General features: G+C 45.0%; 1 protein-coding gene across 3 annotated transcripts in view; it reads left to right on the forward strand.

Moving 5' to 3' along the window:
* MTUS2 (microtubule associated scaffold protein 2) overlaps window positions 1-14,650 on the forward strand; it is a 410,974-nt gene that overhangs the window by 13,394 nt on the left and 382,930 nt on the right. For all 3 annotated transcript variants that reach the window (XM_074377989.1, XM_074377988.1, XM_074377990.1), the window contains exon 3: window positions 230-302. The gene's annotated coding sequence lies outside the window, so the exon portion shown is untranslated. The remainder of the gene's footprint in view (window positions 1-229; window positions 303-14,650) is intronic.

Below are 14,650 nucleotides of genomic sequence, written 5' to 3' on the forward strand. Positions count from 1 at the left end.
AAGATTAAGTAGCTCTAAAATCCTAGACACAGCCGATGGAAAAATGGGGAACTTGTGAAACAGCTCCCATTATGAAGCGTTTATCTGTGGCACAGTTATGCAGAGATCCGAGAACTCCTGCGCTAGCTCTGTTTTTCAGTGACAAGTGGTATTATAATGAAGTTCCTGTTTGTGCTTTCCTGAACCTTACTCCTTTCGTCTAAATTTTTCTGTATTTTTCCTTTTTAAGGTTTCCACACCTGGATTGTCAACTAGGGCAAGTTATCACCAATGGCAGTAAAACTTGTTTTCTTGGGGTCAAGGTGAGTTTATGTGGATTTCTATTCGATTTACTGTTCATTTGACTGGGGCCCATAATTGCCTTTTAAACGTTGTGTAATATTTCCCAATATTCGAAGGAAAGAGCTGGTGGTAATTTTTGGTAAATATCATTAATGATGCAAGCAAATTAAAATTGATTCTCATCTGAAAGCTTAATTTAATTTTGCTTTGTTCAAGATGTGAGATATATGTTCCAACATCAACCAAAATTCAAGTCCAAGCAACGTGTTTTGTTCGTGGTTTTAAATTGGTGGAGTGCCCAATATGGGCATCTCTTTCCCAGTGGTGATTAATCTTTGCCTGCGACAAAAGGTTATCATGTGGTTGTTAACATGTGTTTAGTAACAGCAGGTGACAGAAATAGGACGGGAGGATGCAGTCGTATTTAGGGGCTTGCTTTGATTAGAGGATGTGCTTATTGGGAGAAAAAGACTAGATTGGGAGGGAAAAAGTTAATGGGGTGCAGAGTTTATTAAACGATGAATAAAATAGAAGCTTCATTGAGCAGCCAAGACCACAGAAAATTTAAAGTATTTGAGAGAGGCTTTTCTGAGAGTGGCTGCTGACCTGTCTGGCATTTCTATGCAAATTAGACAAAGGGATCCCTCCCACAGACTTTTTACTTCCATCTGATGGAGGATTGTTGGACTATCCTGATTTTTAGAACAAGACACTTTATTGCCGTGTGCTGGAAACTTGTAATATAAATGAATTACCCATCTTTAAGTCATCAAAATTGTAATAAAAATATAGACAGTTTTTAAAATAGTAGAGCTGATATGGTCAGTGCCTCCTTGAATGTGGTGGCCTTGCACAGTGCACAGCCTGAACAACTACCAGGCTGCTTTGCTTTCAGGACAGTTTGTAAGGAAGGGAGGCTTTTTACTGAGTTCTGGTCCTTGGGGACACAGGATAGAAACAATAGTTTCAGGTATAGCCAGTGATCTGACTTTTGGGTTGCATGAAAGAAACTTACCAGAGCGGCAGTAGCTTCTGTAGGTTTGGAGGCCCAGAGGGGTAGCCTGAGCTTTCCAGTAGTAAAACTAGGGAGGGGAAACCTCAACTATGCTTTAAACCGAATTGATGACGGAATTCCTGCGATTTAGTGATAGAGAGAATGTGTACTTTCAGATTCCCAGCACTTCTAAAGTGGCTTTATTCTGCAGCTCACCAGCTCTGTAATGTTCTTGTTCTTAGGGACTATTTAAACTTGAGTTTTTCCCCCAGTAAAACAGAGTTACTTTCAAAATGTTGAGTGTGTCCATAATGGCTGTCTCTTCCCTACTTATGACTTTTTGTAATTAATCTTCTGCTGAGACAAAAAGCTGTTATGCTGTTGTTCTTTTTTTCTTTTTTCTTTTTAGTTATGTTGTTGTTAATGGGTAAGTACTGATTGATAAATTTAGGATAGGAGAGATGCCGTCGTGTGTTGGGTCCCGGGGTAGGACTGTGGGTGGGGAATGTGGCTGATCAATGTATTATTGAGATGAAAAAAGAACAGATATGGGAAATAATAGCATAGTGCGGAGAGGTGGTGGTGGTGTTGGGGTCCTGGTCACTGGGGTCATGGGTGGAGGTCACGGTGTCTAGGGGTGGTCCACATGGGGGTGGCAGCTGCGGTGCTATGGTGGCGGGGTGGCAGCAGCCACTGGGACATTGATGAGTCATATGAAGGAAGGGAATGGAAGACGAAAAGAGGCCAAGCTGCAGACACAAAATATATGGGCTGGATACAGCTTTACTTTCTTAGATGCTGACGACAGAGTTGATGAGGGGGAAATCCAAGGGGCTTCTCTTTGCAGAATGAGAAACCAGTTTTGTTACTGTACCTTTTATCCATCTCTTCCTCCCCGAGGAAGAGTAACAACAAAGAGACCTCAGAGAGTGGTTATAATTCCGGTGACTGTTGGTGTTTATTTCCCATACCCCTGCCATGACCCACATTTCTGCCGCACATGCGTGCGTGCGTGCGTGCCCGCGTGTGTGATCTGGGGTGTTGATTCTCTGAATACAGAAGTCAAGGAACACGTGATCAATGAAGAGAACCATTTATGTGATTTACAGGAAAAGGCACTGGTGTTCTTTACATCTGAATCCTCTCCCCCCCGCCCCCCAACCATGCATATATGATCTATGTTTTGAAGGAAAAAATGATGTGGATTTTTTAAAAAATGAGTTTGGGGGCAGAAGGAAAAGGGGAAAGAGGATTAGGTTTATATGAAACAGCCCCCCCAGATAATCGCTGAGTTGTCTGTTCCACTTCGTTGGTGGCTATTATGTCTGATTTTTTCTTTGCCTTTGAAATACCAAGGGAAGAGTGAGAATATGGAGTTGTTTGGGGTCCAATATTTGGTGACTGTGATATTGAGCTAATAATTCCATGTTCCATTTTTCCTTACTGTTCATAGGGAAAATGGTATTTGCTACTACAAAATATTTGTGAAAACACTAGCTTCATAAATGGTAAATTATGAAACAGTGATATTTAAGAATAATCCAGCATTCTCATTGTTATTTATTTTCATAAATTTGGGGTTGAAATATTTTATCACCATATGATCCAAAGAATTGTTTTGATTACTTTTTTTATTGACATATAGTCAGTTACAGTGTATCAATTTCTGGTGTCCAGCATAATGTCCCAGTCATGCATATATATATATATATATATATATGTACACATATATTTGTTTTCATATTCTTTTTCTCTAAAGATTGTTACAAGACACTGAATATAGTTTCCTGTGCTATACAGAAGAAACTTGTTTTTTTTATCTACTTTTATTTATAGCGGTTAACATTTGCAAATCTCAAACACCCAAATTTATCCCTTCCCACCCTCTTTCCCCCTGTAACCATAAGATTGTTGCTATGTCTGAGAGTCTGTTTCTATTTTGTAGATGAGTTCATTAGTGTCCTCTTTTTTATTTTTTAGATTCCACATGAGTGATATTATACAGTATTTTTCTTTCTCTTTCTAACCTCCTTCACTTAGAAGGATGACCTCCAGTTCCGTCCATGTTGCTGCACATGGCATTATTTTATTCTTTTTTATTGCAGAGTAGTATTCTATTATTTAAATATATCACAACTTTTTTTTTTTTTTTTAAATCACAACCTCTTTATCCAGTCATCTGTCCGTGAACATTTAGGTAGCTTCCATGTCTTGGCTGTTGTAAATAGTGCTGCTGTGAGCATTAAGGTGCATGTATCTTTTTGAATTAGAGTTCCCTCTGGGTACATGCCCACGAGTGGGATTGCTGGATCATAAATGATCCTTTATGCTCATTATGCAAAGATGTACATACCTCCACAGCAGGAGAGAGACAGACATACAGAGTAGCTTTCTGAAAAGGAGGGGCAGTGGATCTTCACATGGTGGAGGATGTTGGGTTAGGAACACGGTGCCGTGTACGGGATGCACTGCTTCATGGAATGGGATGACTTTCCAGGTTGAAATGCTGATTCTATCTGCCACGTAGGCAGCGCTCCCTGCTTCGGTGCTGTGCTGAGCCGGTAACACTCACCGTCTCATTTGCTCCTTAAACACCCCATGAGGTGTAGGTACCACCATCACCCTCATTTTCCAGCTCATATGTGGTGAAGCCGGGCTTGTAGCCAGCCGTGCCCTTACCCACTCGGCCATGCTGCCTCCCCGACACTGGACTGGATCCTCGCCTGAAAGTCACGTTCATTTCTCCAACTCTACATGTTTCAGACAAGCCTCTCTCATCCCCCATAATATGAAGCTTGATAGCTTTACGGGCAGAACCGCTTCAAAAAAATTCTGTCATTAGAGGGCACCAGCTGAGAAGGCCAGAGGAGCCCAGATATAAACCCACGCCCTATAATGAGATGTGAGGGAATTGTCAGTTGCGATTTGTTTCCTAGAGACCTTAGAGATTTTTAAAGACTAGGCTTTTTTTTCTTTCCACTGAAGAAGGTCCTGTGATTCTGAAATATTTAAATGTCAAATAGGACTGAAATGTGCTCAGATTTTGTGTACGTGAAGAAACTCAGCAGTGTGTGTGTTTTATTTTCTGCGTTAAAATGGGAATAGATTAGAAGCACCAGGATCTCAGAGTCCATTATTTCAGAGATCCTGAGGTTAATCTTTTTCCTAATCCATCTTCTCGTTAGGCACAAAACACAGGAGAAGAGACCAACTGCATTTTAATATTTAAATCCACAGATCCAGAGCTCAGGATTCTAGGAAATTGGTTGTTGGGGGTGACGGGAGGCAGAATCAGTAAAAGTCAAATGGATGATCCCATTAAGATGATAAAAAGTTGCTTAGACTTTTCCGTTGTCTGTTTTTAAATGGCGCACAAGACCGCTCAATTTCCCATGTGCTGCTCTCGCAGACTGTTAGATACATTCTGTCCTCCTGCCTCTCTAGCTCCAAATTGAACCTGGGTGCTGTTGGATGCGAGGCCAGATTTTATTTAACTAGGTCATCGGGGCACACACACAGGGGCCTGGATCCCACTGGCACTGTGTCATCTTTGGTAATTAATGGGTAAGCTCGCCAGGAGGCAAACGAAATGGCTTCACTCCTGCTATTGGGGCGGATAGCAGGGAACTGTGTAGTATTTGAGCACACGTCCAGTTTATGATGATGAATTACCACGGGAGTCCTGGCAGAGTTCCTGCGCTACTCAAATTATGTCAGATAAGTTCATCGTATTAAGAACTATCACAGAAATTACAGAAGAATTAAAAATGGTTGGGTTATTCCGGTGTGTTATGACTTACTGCTTTAACTTGCACATTTTTAATGCAATGTGGTTTTCTGCCTCCCCACCCCACATCGTCCTCCCTCTTAGAAACACCGAGAGCCTGCTCTGACATCAGCCAATTGGTAGTGACTTCCTGGGGCAGAAGCTTGGGATGTTGTATAGAGAGGTCATTTGGAGATTCATTTCTAGTTCTTCTTTTGAAGGCTTAGTTTGGTTCCATCTAACAATAGGAGGATGAATTAAATGGCTTTTTAAGATCGACTTTTGCCTGAAAAGGATTTTATATTCAATTTGTCCTCATATTTTTGTAGCTGTTATTCATTGTACTTAGCATCTGAATTTTTAGAAATGCTGTGTGTGTTGTAACGTCCAGCTGCTAAGATGGGGACATTCCCCTTAGATGCCAGGGCAGGCAGAATGACCTTTTCAGAAGTGGTTGTCCCCTGTGCCGACTGGGGAGCAGCCTTGGCATATAGGGGCAGGAAGCAGGGCTCTGTGCGTGTTCTGATCTCGCTCCTGTAGGTCCAGCTCATCACCAGAATGTGAGCTTCACAAGGGCTGGCATTCTGTTCATTCACTGCTGTTTTCCTGGCTCCTGGACCACTGGACACCTGACACATGCCGGTCACCCAGCAAATGTCTATAGAATGAATGAGGCAACTTGGAAGCATGTGGCTCTGGAAGGGGGAGTCCTTTTCCTTTCATCTCAGTTGGAGGAAAACAGGAAGACTCACACAGCCCTTTTCACAGCCGAGACGTAGCGAGAGACCAAGGCAAGACTTTTCCTCATTTGAGAAACTGGAAAGAGAAAAACACCCTTTATTCATGGCGTATGACTTACTCCGTGGAAGCACTGACTTTGGATTCCTCTTTGTGCTTTTTTATATAGACGACTTATCTTTGTCACTCAGGATGGAACAGGTCCTCAGCGAGCCAGGAAGAGGACGATGTGGAATTTGGCGACACTCTGGTTCCCGCCTCTCCCATTTTGGAGTGTGTGACCTGACTTGTGTCACAGTGGCCTTCCCTTAAGATGGGATGGCGTCTATCCTGTGGTTCTGTAAGGACTGGTGAGGTTACAAGGGGGAGAACCAGCGATGCTCCAGCGCCCGCACAAATCAGGCCTTGTTTAAAAGTCTCCTTTAAGAAGTTGACATTTCTAGAACTGCTCAACTAACTTAAAAAAAAAAAAAGATATATGTAGTTTTTTGAAAAAAAAAAAAAACCTCCTTTCTCAGAATAGGGCATACAGGCATACTTCGGAGATACTGCTGGTTGGGTTCCAGACCACCGCAATAAAGTGAATGTCACAATAAAACGAGTCACAGGAAGTTTTTGGCTTCCCAGTGTGTATAAAGTTATCTTTACACTATAAAGTAGCCTAAGTGTATGATAGCATTATGTCTTATAAAAAAAACAGTGTACATACCTGAATTAAAAAATACTTCATTGCTAGTGGGGGAGGGTATAGCTCAGTGCAGAGCACATGCTTAGCACACACGAGATCCTGGATTCAGTCCCCAGTACCTCCATTAATAAACAAACAAACAAACCAACAAACCTAATTACTGGCTCCCCCAATACTTTATTGCTAAAAAATCCAAGCCATCTGAGTCTTCACGGAGTGGTAATCTTTTTGCAATAGTAACATCAGAGGTCACCGATAACAGATCACCATAAAAAATGTAATAACGATGAAGAAGTTTGAACTATTGCACAAATTACCGAAATGGGACACAGAGACATGAAGTGAGCAAATGCTGTTGGAAAAATGGTGCTGATAGACCTGCTTAAGGCATGGTTGCCACATACCTCAGTTTGTAAAAAACGTGATTATCTGCAGAGCACAGTAAAGTGAGGTGTGATGAAAGGAGGTCTGCCTGCATTAAGGAGAGTCCTGAACGGGAGGGGATGCTGGAGTTATGATGTGCACTGAGGACCGGGGTTATGTGTTTACATAACCACACAGACCTGAACTAGTTTGTTAATGAAACGACATTGTTAAGCCCTTGTGGGAACCACGTGCGAGAGGATCATGGGAAAATGTCAACTAAGTTTTTGAGGTCTGCCAATCCGGGGCAGCTTTGTCTTCCAAGTTTAATTCAAAGGAACAGTAATGCTGCGTGATAACCAAAATGCATGAAAGAATTAGATTGGAAACACTTGGCTAATTGTAAATTCTAAGATGCTTCTCAGTTCCCTCGAGCATTTTAACATCACCCAGCACGTACAGATACACTCTGAGCCTATCAAGTCAAAAGCTTTGTGTGTCCTTTAAATATTTCAGTTGTGTTTTCTTTTTTTTTTCTCTCTTCGGAAGAAATTAAATTATCTGGGCAGGTTGATCTCCACAGACTATTATAAACGTGCAAACAATATGCCACTTAACGGGGGATTTTTTAATAAACTGTTGGAAGAATTCATGTTTTCTTCTGCTTCATGCAGAAGCCGTTCTTGTTACGCCTTCAGAAAACAAAGCAGTCTTTCCTTTATAAGGAAGATGCACACTTAACAAGACCAGTGGGTTTTAACAGAAGGGTATTAGGACTCATTGTCTTCCTGAAAGGCAGATGTAGCAATACCGTTAGTCCGCGAAGCTCCTGGCTCTGTGGCACCTCACCCGTGCCTCGTGGGCGACGCCTCCTTCTACTTCCCGGTATAGTTACTCACGAGCATGTGTTGTTTCCTCACTGGACACGGTGCATTTTCAGTGGCAGGAACCATGTCTCATTCACTCCCAGCATTTATTTGACAAAAGGGCTGGCTCGGGAAATACTTGGTGAACAGAGACCTTGTCCCAGCAAAGCACAGAGGGTTGGATCCGCTGTTGGTGGTTCTGGTTGGTTGAGATGGGAACCGTGCGGATGTGTTCGTGTCCCTTGTAGGTCCTGGTTGAACTTTGGCCCTGCCCTGTATTGAGGATGCCAAGAGAAACCTGGCTGACGGTCGCCTAAGGTGACTTTCTCAGTAAAGTAGGAATATATTTGAAACAGGCATGCGTGGTTTGGGGTTTCTGCTGATAAGTCAGTATCGCTTGAATTTTCTGGTGGTGCTTGTCGGATTTTGGTTCTCCTTGTCGGATTTGAGTGCAAGGGAGCAGGTGGGGTTGAGGATGGAACTTCTGGTCTCACCTCTCAGAGGGAAGAGACGAGGGGGCATAGGAGCTCTGAGAGGGAGGAGGGACAGTGGCTGGCGAGTGGTCCAAAGGAAGAGGTTGCCTGGCCAAGACGGAGTCAGGAGGGGCGCCCCGTGGGGGACCAGGGGTAGATCAGGTTCGAGAGCACAGAGAGTGATTTTGGAGACTTTCAAGACTTCTTTCCATCTTGTCACTCTCCCCGTTTATTATCTACACCACGTCTCCTGTCTCATGGCTGCTCAGGCAGATGATGAGGACTTGAGGAGAAACTGCGGGGGGTTTGCAGGGCAGGCTTCCTTTCCTTCCACACGAGGCCTGATTCCTCCATCTGAGTCTCTCCATCTTCCCTTTCATCCTTGGCATATTCAACACCTGCCAGAGCCCTCTCCCCCAGGGGCACCATCCGAGGAACCCAGCAGCAGCCCTGAAGGTTGATGCCCCTTGGAGCCATGCTCTCTAATGCCAGCTGGGCCTCGTGTGGCTCCGGCGTCTGGGCGTCCAGCGTCTGCAAAACTGGGCCTGCCCACATGCCAGGGGCTGGCATTTACCCGGCTTCGGTCTCTGCCAGGCCGAGCCCTCGTGTTCTCTGACCACCCCGCGTGTTCACTTACAGGCGAACACCCGGATTCCTCAGCAGAAACACAGGGCTCCTCGCACACGCCCTGGTTCCACGTTTCTTTCGCACTTCCAGGTGCATGCTCCTTTTTTAGTTTAGGTACTTTAGTTTATTTATTGGATACTTGACTTGTAATATTTACTATGCTAGGTTTTAAGAACTTAAAAAGGAAGAAAATTTGGTTTCTGCCTTCCAAGAATTTACAGTCTAATGAGATAGCCCAATATGTAAACAATAGCAGAAGAGTGGTTTAAAGGAACATCACAGGGGAAGCACGGGGGAGGTGGACCCACTGGTCCTGCGTTCTCCATCCTTTCTAAGCCACTTGCAGTTAGTATGTCTGGGGGTCAGTCAGTATTGGTTTGATCCTGGTGCTTTATATCTGCAGGACCGTGTGACAACAGCTGCTGTACGGAAAACTAATTTTAAGTACTACGAGAACTCTCATAGTCAAAAGAAATTAAATCATACATGGTTAATTGCACCTAGGGTGGCAGGAAAAGAGACTAATATTTTGGAGATAAAGTCTTTTAAAATTTTTTTCTTTTTTTTGGGCTTTTTTTTTGTTTTGTTTTTACAATTTCACATTTTTATTTATTTATTTTTGGGAGTAGATAATTTGGGTTTTTGAAATTTATATATTTTTAATGGAGGTACTAGGAATTGAACCCAGGACCCTCTGTATGCTAGGCTCGCATTCTGCCTCTGAGCTATACCCTCCCCCCAAGACTACTATTGCGGAAATATTTTCAATAATGGGGCTGTGATTGTTGAGTTTAAAAGAAAATCAGATGAGCCAGAAGAGTCTTCCTATAAGTGTTCCTGTTGCTGCCGCTTTACAGCGTTCCAGCCCTTCCTTCGTATCAGTCCCTCTACTGTGGGTGAAAGAATGTTTTTGACCTGAACGGCCTAGACCTCAGCGGTGGTGGTTTTGCCACCTCTCCCGGGGAACGTCTGGTGTGTCTGGAGACGGCTTTGTTGTCACACCTGGGGACGTGCTGTTGGCATCTAGTGGGTGGGTAATGGCCAGGGATGCTGCCCCTCATTCTGTGATGCCCGGGCCAGTCCCCCGCAAAGAGTTTTCTGACCCCAGCTGTCATTTGTGCCAAGGTTGAGAAGCTCTGGTCTGGGTAGATAGCCTGTATTTCTCGTGTTCACCAGACAGATTACAAGAGACCAAGTCAAATGTGCCCGTAATTATTTAAAAAAGATCGTTTTGAGCACCAGGGGGTTGGAGGGCCACGTGGGAGGTGGGAGGGAGGTAGTGACTTCTCACTGTTGGCCTCTTTTATTTTGACTTTTGCTGCATGTCTTGTTTTTTTTTTTTTTTTGTAACAAGCTTTTTAAAATTAATTAATCCATCAGATGAATCATTGGATTGTTGCTGAGCGTGTTTGGAGAACACTGTGAATGTGTCTCGTGTCTGGCACAGGCCCTGTGACACGTGGTCACTGCGCATCTGTCCGGTGGAAGCTCAGAGGCAGAGGCTCCCGGAGACGGCAGCATTTTGTTTGTTTTCTATATGAGCTCCTCTGGCACAGTCACGTCCAGCTAAATGGAAAATGTGCTTCCAGAGTCTATGAAAGTCATTTCAAAGATCCAAAGAGAGTGTTAGGTCAGTCAAAATAAGACACCTGGCTCTCCAAGGGGAGAAGCTTTCGACTCTGGTAGCAGCTTGTTTGGAAAGCTGAACAGGCGAAAACACGGCAGAAGTTCAGAGAAGCGTGCTCGGTCCAGAGCCACAGAGGACTGTGCCGCAGGCAAACAGCTGCAGCAGAGAGCAAAGGCCACACACACCCAGGGCAGGAAGACAAGCAGGCTCCACGCAGAGCCCTTGGAGGGCAGAGGAGCAGCGTCGCCGCAGCAGCGCTGGCTGGTGGCCCGCGCGGGCGGAGGGCGCGGAGCGGCTCCCGGCGGCCCTCGCTCTGCCTCGAGGACGCTGCTGGGGCGGCTTTGCCGGGAAGCGCTCTTCCCGGTTGCCCTCTCGCTGCTTTCCTCTGTGAGCGCGTTGCTCCAGCCGCGCTGCCCTCTTCTGCCCCCGCCTGCTGGCTCCTGCCTCCTGTCTGGGTGCTCTCTCCCCTCTGCCTTTGAGCTCTCTTTCACGAGGTCCAGCTCGGGTTCTGTGCCCTTTGTGAAACCCTCCCTACGTTTTTCTGCATCAGAAATCTTTACCCATCTGAGTTCTGCCTCCCTTGGCTCCTCCAAGTTCAGAGACAACTTACGGCCTGGTTTATCGCCAGGGCTTCGGAAGCAGCCTTCAGGGCGTGGCGTGTGGAGCGTGAGTCCCAGGGAGGGGGGCAGGTAGACATAAGGAGAAAACCAGGAGGACCCTCTCTCTAGAGACCACAGGTGTTTAATAAAGTTAGCTGCAGAGAAATTCGTCTTTTCATGGTGGTTGAAACTGATGATAAGAACAAAAGAGCTTCCCCTGTGAGTCCAGCAAGAGCCCATTGGACGAACGCCCACTAGGCAGAGGGTTCTGGCCAGAGTCTGCACACAGCCCCCTGCCTGCTGGCTTACAGTCTGAGTGAAGGTTCTGACAGTCCCTACCCAGACAAAGGAGGGACGTGAAGGAAGGTGTATAGCTTGTCTGCAAACTCCAGACCCAGAAGCAGGCAGAAATGTAACTGCCATCCTAACGTTAGGATGGGGTGGGTCCCTCTCTGTACAGGACCCTATCCTGGTTTTTGGATGCAGGTACCAGACAGCCAGCGCTTGTTTTCTCGGGGTCCAGGTACAGTACAGGAGGTGCGCAGGTCTCTGGCTGTGCCTTGGTCTTGGCTGCAGGCTCAGGGAGAGACGACATGCTCCTTGTTCATTGGCCAGAGCCAAACCCATGGGCCAAGCCCTCCTGCCACTCTCACCAGGGACCCTCTCCCCAGATTCAACCTGGAACTTTGGCAATATTGTGTAGAATTCCCAACAGCAGTGGGTTTTTTATTAATTCTATTTGCAAGAACAGTGTTAAAAACATAAGTTGCCCAGAGGGTATGCTTAACATTAAAGCGTCAAACAGCAGAAGGGAGAAGGGACTTGTGAATGTGAAGTTTAATTTTGCTACAGAGAACTTTCATTCTTTGTGTGGTGTTTCTCTAAACCACCCTGGAGGTGGATCTTTAGACAGCTGATTCATTTTACAGCAGAGCCTCAGACAGACCCATTGCAGTTACAGCCTCATGCCGGGTGTGCGGATGTCATATCATGCTCGTCCTTCTTCCAGACACTTGTTTCCCATGCATAGGAGACCACCACGCAGAGAAAGTTTACCTTGATTTTTGTATTCAGAATATTCAGTTGACTGTTTACCATGGTTTCATTTATTTCTGGATGAAAATTTCCCTGTTTTGTGTGCAGCTGAGTGTATCTCTCAGTTGCCAGAGAGGAGCGAAATATCGCTATTAAATGCGGATGATCATTTATGTGCAAGCTGAAATACATTCTGAAAAGGACGAAAGCTTTTTCTTGCCTGAAGCTTGTCTGTTGTGTCAGTCTGTGAGAGCTCCGCAGTGCCTCTGACGGCTGTTTCTATGCTGTGTTTTCCCCTGTGTCTTAACAGTAAGGTATGTTCCTGTTCCAGAAAAAACCTTTGCACGTATTGGCATAGGAAGTAGAGAAAGGTGAGGAAATGTGTCTGGAGTGGACCAATGGGAAAGCAAAAACGCACAGCATTTATAGCGTTTGCATAATTTAAATGCAGGGCTAGAGCTTCTGCAAGAGTCTGTCTCCCTTTCCCCCATCTTCCATTCACACTTCAATCTCCTGTAGTATGACTTCTGAGAATCTGATAGAATTCTTCTTCTTTTTTTAAAAAAATCCTTTTGTGGGGGGAAGTAATTAGATTTATTTATTTTTCAGGAGGAACTGGGAATTGAACCCAGGACCTTGCATATGCTAGGCATGCACTCTGCCACTGAACTATGCCCGCCCCCCTGCCAGAGTCTGAATTGTGTTTCTCAGTGCCGTCAGATGAGCACGTGCATTTGCACATCAGTGTTGATGGAATTCGTCTTAAATGCCCAAGTGTGCCTGAAACTTTGGGGATGCTGATCTGCGGAGAAAGGAAGTTAGAGCACCTGCCCTCTTCCTTCTGAGCTCTTTTCTTCAGAGCATCATCCCAGGTGTATCCTCACTGGTTTGTCTGCCTCCCCAGCCCGAACATGGGCTCCGGGGGACGCCTCTTCCTCTGCTGTTCTCCCAGCACCTGGAGGGGGACTGGCACATGGGAGACCCTTGTTGACTCTGTTAGATGACAGGTGACAAGGGTAACGGAGAGATGTGGTTTGGGGACAGTATTTGGGAGGTTTGTCCCCGGTGGCTTGTGGAAAGGGAAGTTAATCGTCTTCCAGGGCTTGAAGTATTTGGAAAGGTTAAAATTGTGTTTATTTCTGAGCAATGGAAAATGTACAGAATTTCTAAATTCTTTGGAAAAACTTCCCTGCCAGCTGCCTGTGGACAGACAGCATCTGATTACCTGAAGCGGGTCGGATGCTGTGTTGTAGTTCACGCCTCTGTGAAACGCTTTGCTGTTTCTGTACTTCCTTTGGATTCAATTGGAAGAGATTTTAAGTCAGAGAGTGGGAAAAGGAGGGAAGAGTTCAAAGTGTGGGTGTGGTGGGAGTGCAATTTTAAAGGGGGTTAAAAATCCCGTATAAAATATTTTCTAATTACGCATTTGTTAAACCATCTGCAAGTGGACTTGACCATGGAAGCAGCAGCATGTTGACCCTGAGGGCGATCGCTTGTCCGTTATGTTCCTCCAGGACACACGAGCCTCTTCTCTAGGGCAGCAGGGGGATGTGTCCAAAGTGGGTGCCATGGGGAGGCCCCTGAAATCCTCTTGGGGGTGGAGGATGAAGCAGAAATTAAGCCTTATAATATTTGGCTATAAGGACAGACACAGGTAGCTTCACTTGGTTACCTGTCATGTTCTGAACTGAGGTGTCCTGAGGACGGAGTGGGAGGTCACGTCTGGAAGAAAAGAGTGACACCTTCCCTCCCACCTCCATCTTCTTCGCAGGGTTAAGTGGATTTGCAAGTTACATTATCTAGTTTTAACTAAATTAACCTTCACAAAATAGATAAGTGGCTTAAAAAACAGAGACTGACTTTTAGCACAATAAAAGTGTTAAAAAAAAGAAACTAATACAACATTGTAAATAAAAATAGAAAAACAACCAAAAACAGAGACTGCCTATCCCACTAGCAAGTGAAAGTGCAAATGAACATCAAGAAAATGGCAGAATTGGTGTGGTTTCTGCTGCCCCTTGTAGGAGAAGTTCCTTGGCCAAGTGAAAATAAAAGGCTAACCTAATTGGATTGGACAAGAAGTTGGCCCCAAATTCAAAATCACCAAGATTATTTGAAATGCAGATTTAGAGCTATGATTGTAACAATGCTTGTTGTCCTAATTGGGGAGTAGGTCTTGTATTAGTTACTGGTCTGAAAACATGTACATACAATTTATAAATGAACAAGTGCACCTGTGTTGGGGGAATGCATGCTCAAAGCATCTTGCTGTTCAGGGTGTCCACTGGAGAAAGTTTAGTGCCCACTGCTCAAGTGTCCTGCCCTTCAAAAGTGTGGTCCCCCAGACATGGGGCCCTTTTAGACGTGAAGACTCTCAGGCCCCCATGTCAGACTTCTGGAATCAGAATCTGCATCTCATAAGGCCCCCAGGTGGTTAGAAGGCGTATTATAGTTGGGGAAACGCTGCCTTAGGACGTGTTCTATGACACACTGCTTCTGTGCTTTTGACATCAGGGACTGATTCCCCCACCCAAGAGACCGTGGCATTAAACAAGTTTGGTTTTGAATCTTCCTTCTGTTACCTGCAAACTT

The sequence above is a fragment of the Camelus bactrianus genome, chromosome 14, assembly GCF_048773025.1.
Source record: "Camelus bactrianus isolate YW-2024 breed Bactrian camel chromosome 14, ASM4877302v1, whole genome shotgun sequence".
NCBI lineage: Eukaryota > Metazoa > Chordata > Mammalia > Artiodactyla > Camelidae > Camelus > Camelus bactrianus.